Genomic DNA, 16243 nt, shown 5'->3' on the forward strand with positions numbered 1-16243 from the left:
CAAGGAAAACAGCTTGGGGAGAGTATAGAGTCTCTAGAGGAAGCTCTGACTTTGCACAGTCTGTCTTTTCTTTTCATTCCTTCCATTCATTTTTTGAAACATACCACTGATCTGTTAATTACTAAATCATCCTTATTTGTATATTTTTGAATAGGGGGTATAAACTGTGTATGTTTCAGGGTGAGAATAGGCATGCAGTTGTCATGTTGATCATATCAACTTCCTGCACCTGGCCAGGGACCGCAGATGGATATTAGGTAGTGGCTAAATCTATTAGAATGCATCTCTTATTATGTGAGATTAATGTTTTTGTGCATGAACCCTGACAAATAAATAAATAAACTAAAGACAAATCTAATAAAGGATAGACATGAAACATTTGGGAGAACAAAACTGGGAGAACAGATGAATTGTAGATTATATCTATACTGTTTACCGGAGGAGTCTGATTGTTATGAGGCAAACTCAGGTCAGTCTGCTCTGAACTGAACCGAAGACTTATCTTGCAATGTTGAATACTTTTATCTAAATAACTGCCTGTGTCCCAAAGAGGTCAAGGCATCTTCTGGTTTACAGAATTTTAAAATTAAGCTCAGTGGATGAAAACATCTCAATTACTGTACAAAATATGATATCCTTTAACTTTAGACCCTTGATTTCCCCAAAACATGTTGGAACAGAATGTCATTGTATCCTGGAAGAAGGATGCAGCTGATGCCATGTGAACAGAATAAAAGAAAACAGCAATAGCCAGAAGACAATACGGAAAATCAAGACAACAATATCCAACATTAATAATTCAATTCTATTCCGTTATTGGGCAGAGTCTGCATAATATAACCAATTAAATATTTTATCTAACCATGAATCTTTGCACCATAACTGTAAATTTTCACACATCTCCCACAGTCATCTTGTGCTATTCAGAAAGCAAAGCAGTACACAAATGGGCTGTGGGATTTGACAAAAACTGCACTACTTGCCTCTCAAAAGCAGCCAGCAATAGTTATTAAGGCGCATGGCCATCAACAAAGTCCAGCTGCTGCAGAATTAAAGTACCTGTTACATGCCAGCTGACATCAGTTCCATTATAAATTGTTTAGTTTTCAAGACAATGGTATATGGCCTTGCTTTTATATAGCGCTTGTCTACCTACAGCCACAGACACATCTACCCATTCACTCACACAAGCACACACACATTCATACACCAGTGCCACATGTCCTGTGGTGTCTGGCAACAGAATGTTGTTAGTGGGGGCCTTTGGGTCCTATGGGTTTAGGGGAGGGGCCTCTGTGGATCATGCCACAGATACTTGATCAGTTTGGGATCTAGTGAATTTGGAGGCCAGGTCAACACCTTGTGCTGTTCTTAGTGTTTTTTGAGTTGTTCCTAAACTGTTTTTGTGTGTGTGTCTCTGTCAGGCTGCATCCTGCTGGGGATGGCTGCTGCCATCAAGGAGTGTGGGGGTGCCTTGTCTGGTCTAGGTGGGTGGTGTAACATGTCTAAGTAACATCCACATGAATGCCAGGTCCAGAAGTTTCCCACCAGAACGTTGCATTGTTACATGATTAGAGCCTTTTGTTTAGTGTCAATGTAAATACTCAACACTGAAGAAATATTGTCCATGTACACAAAACACAGCACCATTTACATGCCTTTTAATTTTGGACTTGGCTTTTTGTATTTTCAGATATTTCAAAGACTAATAAATAGTTTATTTAAAACTTTATTATTCTTCATTACTCTATGAGTACTTTGATCCATGAAATGTTGTACGATCAGTACTTCAAAACATAAAGAGAAGAGAAGCAGCAGACTGAAGAAACTGAAACTAAGAAATAATGCTTGAAAAATTACTTAATAAATGAATTCAATTAGTCTATTAATTAAGTGGTTTAAGTTCTAAATTATGAATAAAATACATGGCAGATTAATTGAAACAAATTTCTTGAAGCTGTACCATTATAATACTGTGTTCACTGGAAGGCTAAGAGAGTCCAGCTGCATCTCAGTTATTTGGTCTTACTGCAGACTTTCAGCAAGGTCTCTTTACACTCTTTCGGGCCTGGCGCATAAGAATGTGGTGTATATTTGCCTTCAGTGTGCGTGTGTGGGTGTGTGCGTGTGTGTGCATGTTTATATAACAATGTATATTTGCCTAGTGGGGTGTCATGAAGTCTATGTACCGAGCGCTGGTGTGGTGACATTAACTCTGTTGGAACAGATGGAAGAACAGTAGGGTGTCTGGAATGAAAACTAAAAGAATCATTTAGCGTCAAGCTCACAGGTCAAGGCTTTTTTCTGTCACACACTCATGCGAATTGAGTCAAATGATTGTATACAAGGTTGGAAAAAGGAAAGCAAAGTGACTGTTCCGACAAAGCAAAGCAACTTTTCCAAAACCTACTTTGGTATTCAGCGACACTGAAATCAAAGTGTGCATGTAAAGAATAGCCTTTATTATTTTCAGTCTGAGCAAACGCCACAAAAGCATTTCAGTTTCTGACAGCTTAAAAAAGTTTTTTTAAAAGACTTTTGGAGAGGCAATCAGGACAATCCCAGGCAGGTTAGCTGACAGACAGCACCTACAAACCACAGCAGACTTTACCAGATAGGTAAGAGTTCACCAGGACGGACACAAGCTGCAGCAGCGCATGAAAACTGAACTTTCGGTCATGAGACTCAGTGTCCCCGTCAGTCTAGGCAGACTAGAATGAATTATTGACAAAGGCTCTCTAATGAAAAACGGACTTAAAACAGCCATCACGCACACTCTAAATACAGTAGAAAATCCTGTCAAATGTCAACATGTAGCATCAATTCTTGAAACTGGTGCTACACGTCATTATGTAGCATCAATTTCTTTATTATTTCTTTATGTCAGGAAGGCTTGCAAAATGTTTAAAGAACAACAGTCTTCTAAACCTGCTGTGAATACTGGTCACTGAGCACACAGCATGTATAGATGTATAGTAAGTGCTTCAGGTACATAGTGGGTAGAGGAGGGGTGGAGGGAGTCATTAAAAGGCCACCCGGTGATCTTTTGTTTTTGTGTGATGATGCAATTATGCTGCTGTTAGACCACTGGCCACCCAGCTTCTCTCCACTTTGAAGTTTCTCCTCCGTTTCTTGGAGAGATAGGGAGGGGGTAGAGGAAATTATAGGAAAGGTTACTGAGCACTGAGTAGAAAGTGAGAAGCAGGTGGGATTGTAGTAATAGATTTTGCACCGCCTGCACATGTCAGAACTGACTTTAATAGTTTTATTAATTTACCTGTGTTAGAAATGCTACACTGGAATTATCTTTGCTTTGAAGTAAAGTTTATGTGCGCGAGGATTACAGTGTTGCTTGTCCGATTACACTGCTTCTAGGCTACTAGAGTGTAGTGAAATGAAAAGAGCTAAAGAAGGCAGGAGCAGTGAAGTAGAAGGTTTTAAAAAGTGCAATGCTGAGACTGAGACTAAAGGTTTTAAAGGTTCCATCTGGACAGACAGACACAGACAGAGAGAAAGTATTCCAAGGACACTGGAAGTTCAAAATATCCTTCCACCAGTATGTCTGGGAACAGGAAGAGCACAAACACCGTCCTCTAGACGAGGAACATGCAATCGCATCAACCCTGATCTCTGAACTGGCACATCCCTCTGTTGTCATCACTGGCCATCGTGCAGGAAAGGCTTGACTTAAAAAGCCAGCAAACTAACTGTAAAACAAATTCCTACAAATAACCTGAACTGGAGACTGGGCAATCAAAGAGGTGATCATTCTCAGACTGAGAGATGGACAGAGTGAATTGCTATAAAGGACTTTTTCATCAACTATTGATTTTCAGTTGCTTTACAGAAACTGCATTATTGGAGACAGATATCCTCTGAATCTAGATGGAAATAAATCTGACCCACAATGGGAAGTTGCGTTTGTCCGTGTAATGTGTGTGCGTGTGTACTGTACATGTGTGGGTGGTATTGGTGGAATGTGTTTCGCTTGGATCAAGCCGCTGAAACAGCACACAGCCAAGTACCTCTGATTGACAGTCCAGGTTGGGGGAATGAAAACACCACATTCCACTGCCCTGTGTGTGTGTGTGTGTGTGTGTGTGTGTGTGTGTGTTTGTGGGGGTGCGCGCGCGTGTATACGCATCAGGAAAAAAAATGGAAGGTTAATTTGCAAGATGTGTGTGCATTGTAAGTCACAGAGCTAACTGTGTAGTATACTCAGGAGCATGTTAGGGATTATCAAAACCAACAACATACATCACAGAGTAAGTCATTTGTCACCACTGCACTGCACCGGCATGGTAGCCTTAACCTACTGCAGCCTAACATAGAGGGTCAAATTAAGAGCACAGAGGAAGTCATCAACCTACAGATCCCATATTTATGTGTGTGTGTTAAATTTCCAGATACGTACAGTAAGCTTTCACAGATGACAGCAAGGGAGGACATTTGTTTGAGAGCATCAAAGGCATCACTGCGTGGAAATATCAAAAGAAATCTTCCAACAGGTCTCAGTGTTCGGTGGTTAGACTAAAGCAAGCTTAATGCACTGACAATATGACTAAACAGTGAGACGATGGAGATGAAACAATGGCACCTCAAAGCAGGGAATTCTCTTTGCTCTCATTTTGTCTCTTAAGTTATATAGCCATAAGAAGAATTGAGGGAGATCAGTGGTGCTCTGTCAGGTACTACACACATACACAGAAACAGATCCATGCACACAAATAATAGAGTCTCTGTTCAGCAGGAGGTAGGCTGGTCTCAGTTTTCGACTGACTCTGCCCACAGTATCCAACTGCGGGAGCAGAACACTCACAACACTATATCTGAGCAAGATGATTAAAAGAAAGTAATGTGACATTGACATCCCTCATCAAATCCGTAGGTATTTGTTTTGTTAATTTGGTTTGTACCAAGGGAACCGGTTATACATATCTTTACCTTGTGTTATTAACCAGCAGCTACTTACGGCGCTGCACAATGAGACCAACATGTAAGTACCAAAAGTTGCAGTTCATCAAATGCCAAATTTGTCAGTCCCATAACCCTGTTTTAAAATGCACAAATTTACAGCAGTAATATACATGTTTACAGTCAATGGTGGTGCTGGTTTGAGCTTCAGGTGGATCCTGTCTCAACTTGCTAACCGTCATCCCTCATCACTGCCACATGGATGAACAAACAGAACTCCAACAGTATTGACAGCAGGTTATTCTGCATTCTCCTGCAAATCTTCTCTCATATCTCAAATAGTTCATCAAGTGCAATAATTGTGCACAGTGAAAATTTTTTGTCTAGACTACAACTGGACCAAACTGGAAACACAACAAAAAAGGCATCTTCAATCTATTTGGCAGGTTTGCCTTATTCTCAGTTGTCAAGCTGTCAAGCTGCAGCCAAACGCACAGATGGCAGAAATAAGTGGAAATACTGTATATGGCCATAAACTTCTTGATACTGCCCTTTCAGTGGTTCTCAATATGGACAAACTTGTGATCACTAGCCGTGTCAAAATCACCATCTGCCACACTCGTTTAAAACATTAAGTCTGCAAGGATTTGGGGAAAGAAAAATCAGCTTCACAGCCATTAAACTGAGCAACAGATCAAAAGCGACAGCACAGCGGAGCCTTTGTAAAAACCTTGTCATCCACTCATCAAATCAGCAGAGCGGCTGTAGAGATTAACACGGTCAACTGAAACATACATATGCATGGTGTAGCTGGAGAAAAGCATGCTGTGCAGCTTGGCTGAGTCATCTTGGCTCACTGGGTATGATTAACATGCTGGATTATCTATTTAATCCAAACGTGAAGAAATCAGATTCTGGCGTTGGTATGTATGGATTTTATTAGAATTGTTCAGTTTCGTCGTCAAACATTTGATTACAGCTCGGTAAATCAGAAATCAGATCAGATCAGATCTAAAAGTTCCGCTAAAGGTTTGTGTGCAATCAGATTATTTTACAGTAATCTGAACAGCTAACAAGACATGATTAGATTGAATACAGATATATTTAGCATGTTTACACAGAGTGTATTCCTGCGGAATGTTTTGTAAATATGTTTTAAAAGCTCATCAACTGGATTTGTGTGAAGTTACACTCCTTCATTTACAAGACATAAGGCCTTGGTGCTAATGCATTTTACAACCCAAAAACATAAAAGGAAAATGTAACTGAGGTCCATTTTAAGGATTTATTTATTTAAACGGCATCTCATCACACGTCAAATTAAAAGGCAAATTTGAATATGCTAAGTTGGCCTCTTTCTGGTTACTTGTTTGGACATTGAGTGTGGATATGTTCTCCAAGTCTAAGCATAGATGGCACTGTATGCTGTATTTATTGTAAGACAATAAGAAACAATATAGAATGTAAAATAAAATCACTGAAGTAGCACTATTACAATCTTGTTTTCCTTTTGTAATAATGGCAGTATATTTATGGTGGGAATTTGAAGTCACTGAATGCAATTACAAATGTGGCAGTTCTTGTTTGTGCCAGGGTTCACCATTCCCACAACTATTGCTATTACTTGTACTGCATGTAAAATGAATTTCAGATGATTCAGATTACTGTTACTACTGTTACTAAGGTACAAATCCATCAAAAATTGATTCAAATCAGCTTTATCAGTAATATATATACATGCACATACAAAGAATTTGTACACCAAGTCAGCTCTTGGAGCAGTGAGCAGCAATGCAAGGAATTCAACCAGCGATATCACAGTCCTGAAGCCATTTCTCTAACCCCCAGCTCCAGTTGATTAGACTTTCTTTTTTACTGTATTTTTAAAAAGTAGCTGTTACTCCCAAAAAAATGATGCCAACAGAGACATGGCCCAGTCAGTTATACTAATTATTAAAATTTCATGATTAAGCTGTGGTGAGTTTTAACAAAACTAGTCATTATATTTTTCATTTTGCACACATAAATAGTATTTTCACATAATGTGTGTCAGCCTAACACTGTTGCTGCTTTGAAAATGGTGATATTTTGTGTTAGTGCTTAGATTTACTATATCACTGCACAAAACATGGTTCTCAGAAAATATTCTGGCCTGAGACTACGTGAAAACCAGCAAAAGAAATTCAGACATTCCAAGCCTCCTCTGTAAAAAATGTGTGCACAGTACCAACACACCTAGATGAAAGCACTGGCTAATCGTTGGTTTACTGCCTAGACTTGTGTTTACATGCACACTCAGTCATGACCTTGCATGACTTCAGAACAGGAGACAATGGGTTATCAACTGTTGCCCTAAGACTGTCAGACGGCTAATCACTGTGCTACCATTGTTTTTGTAGTCACAAAATTTAAGCTTTATCTTCTAAAACATTGTGTACAGTGAGTTGAGGCACATATTAACGTTCATGATAAGAGGGGAGACACTGGTTTGTAACCTGGAGGTGGAATAGGAGTGTGGTGTTACACTTTGCAGAGGAGTGAAGATTACAGGCTAGCTGAGACTTCACGGGAAACAGAGACTGAGGGTAGAGTTTCCCTGAGCCACATTTCAGCGTGGTACACAGTTCCAGTGTCATGCAAGGTACACGTTATCAAGAGCATGTCTCTGTAATTTTAAGATATCTCAATCATCATAACCTGCTTAATATTCCCCAAAGCTAAGAAAAAAGTAAGGAGCAATAAATAAGACACAGACATAATACAAGTGGAAAATCCATGCAAGGTACCAGACATGTGAAAACGAGTGTGAGAGCTTCAGCTAGAGGAAGTGGTGTGAAGAGGGGGATCAGAGCTTGAGACACCTGTTCTGACAAGTCCTGACAAAACACTTGGGGCTGTGACACAACACAAACACTCTACCTGCACACATCAAGTTTACACTGACACCTCACAATGTGCCCATCTCCATATTGTCACCACTTTATGGGCAGACACGTGCACAGAAACATCAGGAACTGCAGTGTGGCAGTTAAAACTTTTACTATGCCTTTAATCCTAAAAGAAAATGTAGATTTCACAATGAAGTCATTAACTATTGAATGCCCGCTAATGCCTTAAGAGGCCCTGAGGTCTGTTTAGATATGCTTGTGTACTGTAGTGTTTTTGTTGTTTTAAGCAATTCAACAAAAAAAGACACAATTTTGATAATTGCTCTTTTTTTGAGAATTCATTGATTAAGCATAAAACAGAATAATCAATTGTGAAAAATATTTTTCACTTGTGGCATGACAGAGGACTGAGGCATATATTACTGGCGACCGAAAATCAAAGTGACCTTTTTTTAACCCACAGTGGGTCCCCCCCCCCAATTAATGCACGCTGTCAGTGTGGATCTCCACTGAAACTGCTGGCTGCGGGTTATCTGTTCATTGTGCTCTGTGGTTTAATCACTCACCACTCTGTGCATTAGGAGACATTCAGCTGTGACAGTGACAACCAGGTTCTGACAGATGGTGTTCTCACGGTGTAACGGAATGCAATAAGCAAAAGTTGTGTACTAAATTTATATGCCGGTAAATAATAAAAATAATAATAAAAAAATCTTGTCCGTATTGTTATTACTGATTTGCTCAAGACCCATACACTGGCCCTCAATAGGGCTGGAGAATGACTGATAAACCACTCATGGTTATACTTATCAATGATTTGGCAATACTAATGACTTTTGTCCTCATTCTCTATGTGCACACATGCAGACACTACTATTGTTGGCAAGTTTTATCTTTGGACTTTGAGGAAAAGTGTGCAAGACATGTATTGGCTTGCTTCAGTGATTTGTCTGTCTGCAGGATTACTGTGTGTTTTGTGTGTGTGTGTGTGTGTGTGTGTGTGTGAAACAGGTTTGGAGAGGAATGCAGGACTGGTGTAATCCGGTCTCGGTTCATTTTCGCTATTGTCATGGAGTCAAAAGCCTGCAGGCCTGTATGCCGCTGGGCTTCGTAGCCCAGTAACGATTACACACATATTCTCACATGACACACTGCAGCTGAGACTGTACTGGAACAACATCAGGACAATCCAGTACAGCATTACAAAAGCAATCTGTAGGTGGAGTAAACCAGCTCTCAGAAGACATAATTTAACCACTAATTTGTTGCTTTGAAATCACTTTGAGATACAACTGCCAGCTCACAAGCTGACCTTGCAATGTCTAACTACAGTGTTTGTTCAAGTCTATTTTTCAAGGATGTCCGGTCACCTCGTAAAGTCTGTTCATACAACATAGTGTTTAACTTCCCCCCTTCCTCATCATCACTATAGGCAAACAAACAAAATTCCAGAGTAATCATTAAACGAATTAGAGACAATGCACTGATCCTTCTATCACACTATTAACAGTATCTGAGATGGAGGAGGAATTCTTAAAGAATGACTTGTAAACCATAAATGTAAGAAATGTAAAATGCACATCAGTTTAATTACAATGATTCAGCTTACTTGATTTAGGCAATACAATCAATATCATAAATCCTGGTATTTTATTAAATTGTATATTTTTATCTTAAGTTTATGGTTGGGATGTATTGAACAGCACTTAAATAGTTCTCCACCGGTGACCAAATGTCCAACACTGCTCTACTGATCTGTGGAGCTCCTCAAGGATCTATTCTGGGATCTATCCATTTTAAAATATTGTCTTTATGACATTGGTGCCAGCAAACTAGCAGCAGTCCATCAAGCACGTGTAAATACTTTAATAAGATGATGCCCATGACATGCAAAATATGTAAGTCAGTCCTGAAGTACAACAAATGTACTACTACAATGGACACTCATCAGAAAAGGCATCTGTTAACACTAGCAGAGGAACGTCCAAATCCTCTCGACAGCAGTCAGTTAACAACTTCACTAAATGTCCCGCGGTAACAGAGAAAAGGAGGTTGCAAATCAACAATTTGCTGGTGAATATTTTTGAGTTATTAGACCTTAGCTAATATACACAGAAAAGGCATTTTTTTTTTATTTATTTATTTAAATGCAGCTACACTATCCCATCTTACAACATGATGTACTATTAAATGCTATTGATGGTGCCTGAGTTGCAGCCTGTTTTATATAGGTAGGCCTATCTGCAGTGCACAATATGTAGAGCATGTGCTGTCTGCTCTTAGCATATGAATTTAGATCTAGAATATAGATATCATTATTGCAAAGCATTACTTTCTACTGTGTTTTCATTAGTAACATCATCAGTGACCAGGCAGTGTCAACTTGACTTTCATCACATAACAGTCAACTTACAAAAATCTTTATTTCCCAGTTAAACTTTAATAAGATTCACTAGACTGCTCAAACCATCAGTGGTTGTGTCTTGGTCAAAGATTAATTAACTCCAAGTATTTTCTGTCCTGACTCTTAGATTATTATAACCAAAATCACGTGTGTGTTCCTGTGTGTGAGGGCATTTTGCAAATCAGAGATACAGAAGAAACCTTACGGGAAGACTTTTTCTAATAGAGGTCACAAACAGCACACCAGCTTTCACTAATAAAGCAAATAAAATAAGACATTATCCAGAGACAATAAAGATAACTGCGGGAATGACGTAAGTTTCTTAAGACACACACAAAAAGAGTCTACTGAAAACTGAAGATCACATGCAGTACTGAAGAGCATATCCTTGACATACTTCAGTATGTCAAGGATATGCTATAAAAATGGTTATAGCAACTTGAAACACCATTGCCTTTAATTTGTGATGGACAAATTCGTTAATTAGACTGCAGTGCAATGAGAGCTGAAATATTTCGTTTAACTAAATGCCAGACAAAAATCATGCCTGTAAGCAACAAAATAAATTAAGACATTCCGAACCTCCCCTGATGTGACATGTATTTCTGCCAGGACACAGAATAAAACCACAGCTTGGTAAATCAGTTAATTTCAACGTGGGATGTGGATCTTTCATTAGAATTTCCTGCAGTTCTCCAACAGTTTATTCTAAATTAGGTGTGAATTCACAGTGATGAGTAGAGAACAGCATCACACATTAGCTGCAACTTTAGAGGGACGTTTAACATTAGACAGCTTGCTGGCATCTCCAAACTGTGAGAACCCTTCAAATTCTCCTACCACAAAGATACAGCCACATGAAAAAATATGGGCCTACTTCTGCATTCATTAATGTTTTGTTGCGTTCAATCAATTTCCTGCATGTAAACTAAAGAGTTTCTTGTTCCTAATGTGCACCCTTGGTCCGCCACAGTCTAAAATACATATCCACACTCAAGTTAGACACACATCTTTCAGGGTAATTGTTGCCTACAGTGTCTTCTGTTACCTCTGTGCTGTGGTTGATGGCCAGCCCAACATAGTAACCTAGTAACGTGTTTTTGCTTGACGTTTTAAGGTTGCATAATTTATACTACCTTCTTTGTTTCATTTGGACAGAAATAGACACACCAACCCATGGTGTCTGGATTAAAATTTCAGCTAATATTCACCCACAGTATCCTTGATTACTTCACAAAACAAATCATTCAATCTGTTAAATATAAAAATGTATGAATATTCACAATTTAAAAAAAGCCCAAGATATACCATCCACTACTTATTTTGTTACTCAGCTTATACTCACTCAGTACATAATAGTACCAAATCCTACCAACTGAGAATGTTTTGCATTTTTGCAAAAGCCAGTCTATTCTATGAAGATTTGTACTGTATAAGACATGCATTTTAAAGACACAAAGGAACAAGTAACAGTCTGATGGAGTCTGCAGTCATAGAGTAGACTTTAAAAAGCAATGCATAAGAAAAATGTTAGCAATTATTACGAAGCTGTGAAGGTAAAATATTACCCTGTCGGGGGGGCTCAGGTTTTTCTTGACGTTATCTCCTCAGACCATTACCTTCACAACCCTAACACATTACTTAAGTGTCTAATCCTTGTCTGTGGGATTAATAAATTGTTGGTGGTAACAGAAGAAGGGTATATACAGTATACTGCGTAAAACACAGACAGAGAAAACTGGAGATAGTAAATGTTTTTCTATCCTCCTGTTACCAACTGTCAGCCAGTATTTCTGAGGCTTTGTGTCAACAGATAAGTCAGACAACCGCCTTCTGCATCTAAATTAGACATGGTTAAGAACAAAAGAACAAAATTCACACTATAGTTCAGACCTGAATGTTGGGGCGTGGCTGCCATCTCAGGCATGCTAGGACTGACAAGGTGACACAATGAAGCAACATGCTGTCGGTTAGATGAGCTCACCGGAGAGCAATTTGGTGTATGTCTCTATTTTGATATTTGCAAACAGTGAAAATGAACCGAACACGTATAATGCTAACACCAACCCCAACATTCTGAACCATTTTGTCATCTTAGACGAATGTTGTGTTTAGTCATAACAATAACAGCCTAAACTAAAGCAAGGTGAGTCTGAACACTCTGCACACACAGACAAAGAGCACTGGTAACGTCACATTAAGCAAGATAGTCTAAGGTAGAAATATGAAACTGTAACAGTATTATATAATGCACTGTGCAGGGGACATTATTAATCAAGCAATACTGTACACTGTGTGCCCTTTAGGGAAAGTGCAAACTCTGTAAACAGCAAAGCTGAAATGTGAAAATGTGAAAATGTACTAACAATCACACACAGTAATTAGTTTCTGGTTACAATAATAGGCAAAGATATTTTTGACAGCAGATCAGTTTGGAATTTTGCAGCACAGAGTAATGGAAAAAGGAGCAGCCACAGTGAGCTTTTACATGAAGAGCTACAGGCGACAGACCACACACCTTCTAATTCTCAGCAAGTTAACTAGTTCCTTTCACTGTGTCTAGCAGTTCAGAGACTCATAACATGTGCAGCATGAAATCTGATCATGGTTTTTCACAGAATGATGGAAAAAGGCCAGCCCTCCGAAATTTGTGACCTGTAGTATTAAACTACATCCTCGCAAAAGTGTCCTTAAATTGTGAATGGCCACGACAGGCAGAGTGTTAAACTGGCAGAATTGTGACCGTGAGGAATTTCCCCCCTGCTGAAAATTCATCTATCACCCAGTTTGCCAAGCAAAGAAGTGATGAATTTCATCACTCCCATCTCCTCTTCTGTCTCCTCCCCTTTATCTTTCTGTTTTTTTAATCTCCCCCTGCCTTGTCAGACTCTCTCCTGCTCTGTTCAACACGATTTAAAAAGATAAAACTTGTGCTGATTGGTGGTGCAGACGACCACACAGTTTCTCCTGTTCTTTCATCTGTCTTTAGCAGCTATCTTGCCCACTCTAGCCGTCTCTCTTCCTCTTTGTACATGTCTGCGACTTTCTGCAGATTCATATCAAAACTAAACTGCTTTGCAAGGGACAAGCCCACGTTGGTTCTATGCTATGCATTTTATTTATTTTATATCAAAGACAAAACTTTTTAGCTGAGCACTAACAAACAGGCCACAAGAAGAAAATACTCTTTTTTACATAACATTTTGATTTATTTCCCATGCACAAAGCAAGAGAAACTTCAGTGATAGCCAAAATGCCACAAATGCCTCAACAACACTGCCAAGAACTGAATTCAAATACAGCTAACGTATGTTTCATTTATAACGTGGGACAGTGCAAAGATAAAAAGATGGAACAGACAGATGTGCCGACGCTAAACACTGAAGACATAAGTGAGCTTGACGGGTAATTAGGCAAAACTGTTTCGTGGTACAAATCAGGACAACACACAATGGAGTAAAAGAGCTGAAAAAAGTGACAGCAGCTTGGCAGAGTGAAACTCTCAACCCCCTGGACCAGAATGACAAAAAACAAGTTACGACAACAAGCTGGTGTATGAAAGGTCCTTACAAAGTTCTTATAACACTGTCTAGATCATTGACACTAACACAAATAAATTACATTGGACATGTTGGACATGGCAGTTTTGTCAAGTGTTGGACGGGTATTGTGTAACAGGAGGGTCTGAGTGGGACAACAGCTAAAGTTAAACTCACAATTTCCCTGGACAGGAATCAGGATTCCTTTTTATTGTGCAACAAATCAGCAGCGCTGATCCGTAATCTGCTGTGCTCTCTTTCTAATGGGACACTTCTAATTCTCAACATCCTTTACAGAGATCCTTTACATGCAACTTCTCTTTGAAACCCGACACATTCGCTTGCTTGTTAACAAAACTTCAAGAAAGCAACTCTTTCCTGAGAGCCACATTAAGCCAGAGGTGAGTAACGCCCCCTGGATATGGCCTTGAGGCCCTCTGTTCTTCAGTCTGACAGGAGAGGAGCCATGTCAGGAGTTCCTGCTGCGATCCCTGCTTGTAAATCAGCATGCTCAGCTGCATGCTAAACAGTGTTAGTTAGAAGGTGTTTGCAAGTTAGAAGGTTAGGCTCTCTTAAATCAAACTGTAGCAATGAATCAACACAGCTGTGGCTAAAAGTGATGAATCAGCATATATGAGAGTCAGACAAGTAATGTGTGGCTAATTTGATTATGCATGATGTGAAATCTCGATCTGCATGGTGTATGTTTATGAGTGTGTGTGTGGGGTGTATGTGTCGGAGGTGAGATGCAGCTGCAACAGTAGCAACAAAAGTGTCAAGAGACAGAAACATTATCACAACCTACTGATCATAAAACTGCAGTAAATGCCTTGCAGACTGGAGCTTTTGGACATACTCAGAAAGTCTCTGACAGAAAGGCCTTGCAGAAAATACATGTAGTTTGTCTTACAGAGAAGGAAACCTAAGACACACAAACATTATAGTATACATTTAAGATTAAAATCACCTAACTATAATAAGGTGTCCACTTGCATTGTGCACAATCAAACTGATATCTGTTTAAGAGCAGACTCTATTTCTTGTGTATTTTGGGTCAGGATTTAAGAAGCCGAAGTGACTGTTTAACTGTGAGATAATGTTTAAGAAAGAGCTTTAATCAATATATTACCCACTGGCTGGCCATGCTTAACACAGGTCAAAGAAGTTAACAGCTGCTGGGGCTGTCCAACACTGGCTGGGCTCACTTCCACTTCTTGGCTCAGGCTCAAAAGGTGTCAACCGACCACGTACACTAAAATTTAACAGTTAAAATTCACGCAGGAAATGTTGCCAAAAAAAAAGTGGGCTTACCTGTTCAAACTTCAGCCTCCGCTTGATTTGATAAGTCCAATACACAGAAGAAGTGAAATTAAACCAACCAACTAAACAAAAGAGAGAGGAAAAGTGGAGATACTCGCGACAAAAAGCGAGAGAAACGCAATCTTCCTTCCAGCGCAATGAATTGAAATGCGAGAAAAGTAAAATACGATACAAAGGTCCCCGTGTTGAACACCTGAGTAGCCTCAGCGCGGAGCTGGCTCCAAAATGACCCGATCGTCACATGAACGCCGCGCCACGCCGTAACTCAAATTTCTCCAACTTTTTTTTTAAAAAAAATGTAAGTGCTAGAAACTTTGCTTCAAACAGAAAGTCGTGGCATCGGAAGAAAAGAGTGAAACCGTCCTCCTGACTCTCGCTCATTCCCTCCGCGTCTATGACCCGTCTGTGAAGAGGAACAGAGTCAGTCTGTCCGGCGGTTACCTGACTCCAGTCATTACTGTGAGGCCAACCCTCCACACAGCAGCAGCAGCAGCAGCAGCCTCATGTTTCCTGTTATTGTCGCTACGAGTGACTGCACAGCAGACACACAGCTTTCCTCAAATGCAACAGGTTGAGATGCTTTCTGCTTTTATTGAACTACCACTTGAGATGACATCCGGTGACTATAACCAGACATATGGTGAAATAAATACTGTAATATTTACACTTCTTTGCGGTTCAAGCTTTGACTAAAATGCCCAATACCACACTATTGTATTTATCTAATCTGCTCAAGGACCATAGACAATCATTTGAAGACGATTTAAGCATTCCCTTCTGATTTCACCATTTGTTCATTGGTTTCTAGATGATCAAGGCCATGTCATTCTTTAGGAAGGAAGTTTGATAAAAGGCGGCACACTCACATTAATGAAAGTCTAACACGGAGGTTATAGGCGTGACATATGATTCAAAGCATTTCTCTGTATGAAAGCAGCGCTTCAAAGATAAATGAAATCACTTCCAGGTCAAATTATAGATTCCACATTCAGCCTTAGTATTAAAAGGGAACATGGGTGTGAAATTGCCTTACATTACAGCTATTTCATTTTGTTTGCTCCCTCTGTCTGGTTTGAATTAACCATTCTACACATATAATAATTTTACTAATTTTCTAGCACAACAACCTCACCTTCCTTTCACAGTGTTTACATGGAAAGGATGATGCTAAAATAAAA

The 16243-nt window shown here is 39.5% G+C and overlaps 1 protein-coding gene across 2 annotated transcripts in view; it reads right to left on the minus strand.

The window, feature by feature from the left end:
* palm3 (paralemmin 3) overlaps positions 1–15639 on the minus strand; it is a 37861-nt gene extending 22222 nt beyond the window's left edge. For both annotated transcript variants that reach the window (XM_084566853.1, XM_084566854.1), the window contains exon 1: positions 15057–15639. The gene's annotated coding sequence lies outside the window, so the exon portion shown is untranslated. The remainder of the gene's footprint in view (positions 1–15056) is intronic.
* Positions 15640–16243: the final 604 nt, after the last annotated feature.

The sequence above is a fragment of the Chelon labrosus genome (assembly GCF_963514085.1).
Source record: "Chelon labrosus genome assembly, chromosome: 2".
NCBI classification, from domain to species: Eukaryota; Metazoa; Chordata; class Actinopteri; order Mugiliformes; family Mugilidae; genus Chelon; species Chelon labrosus.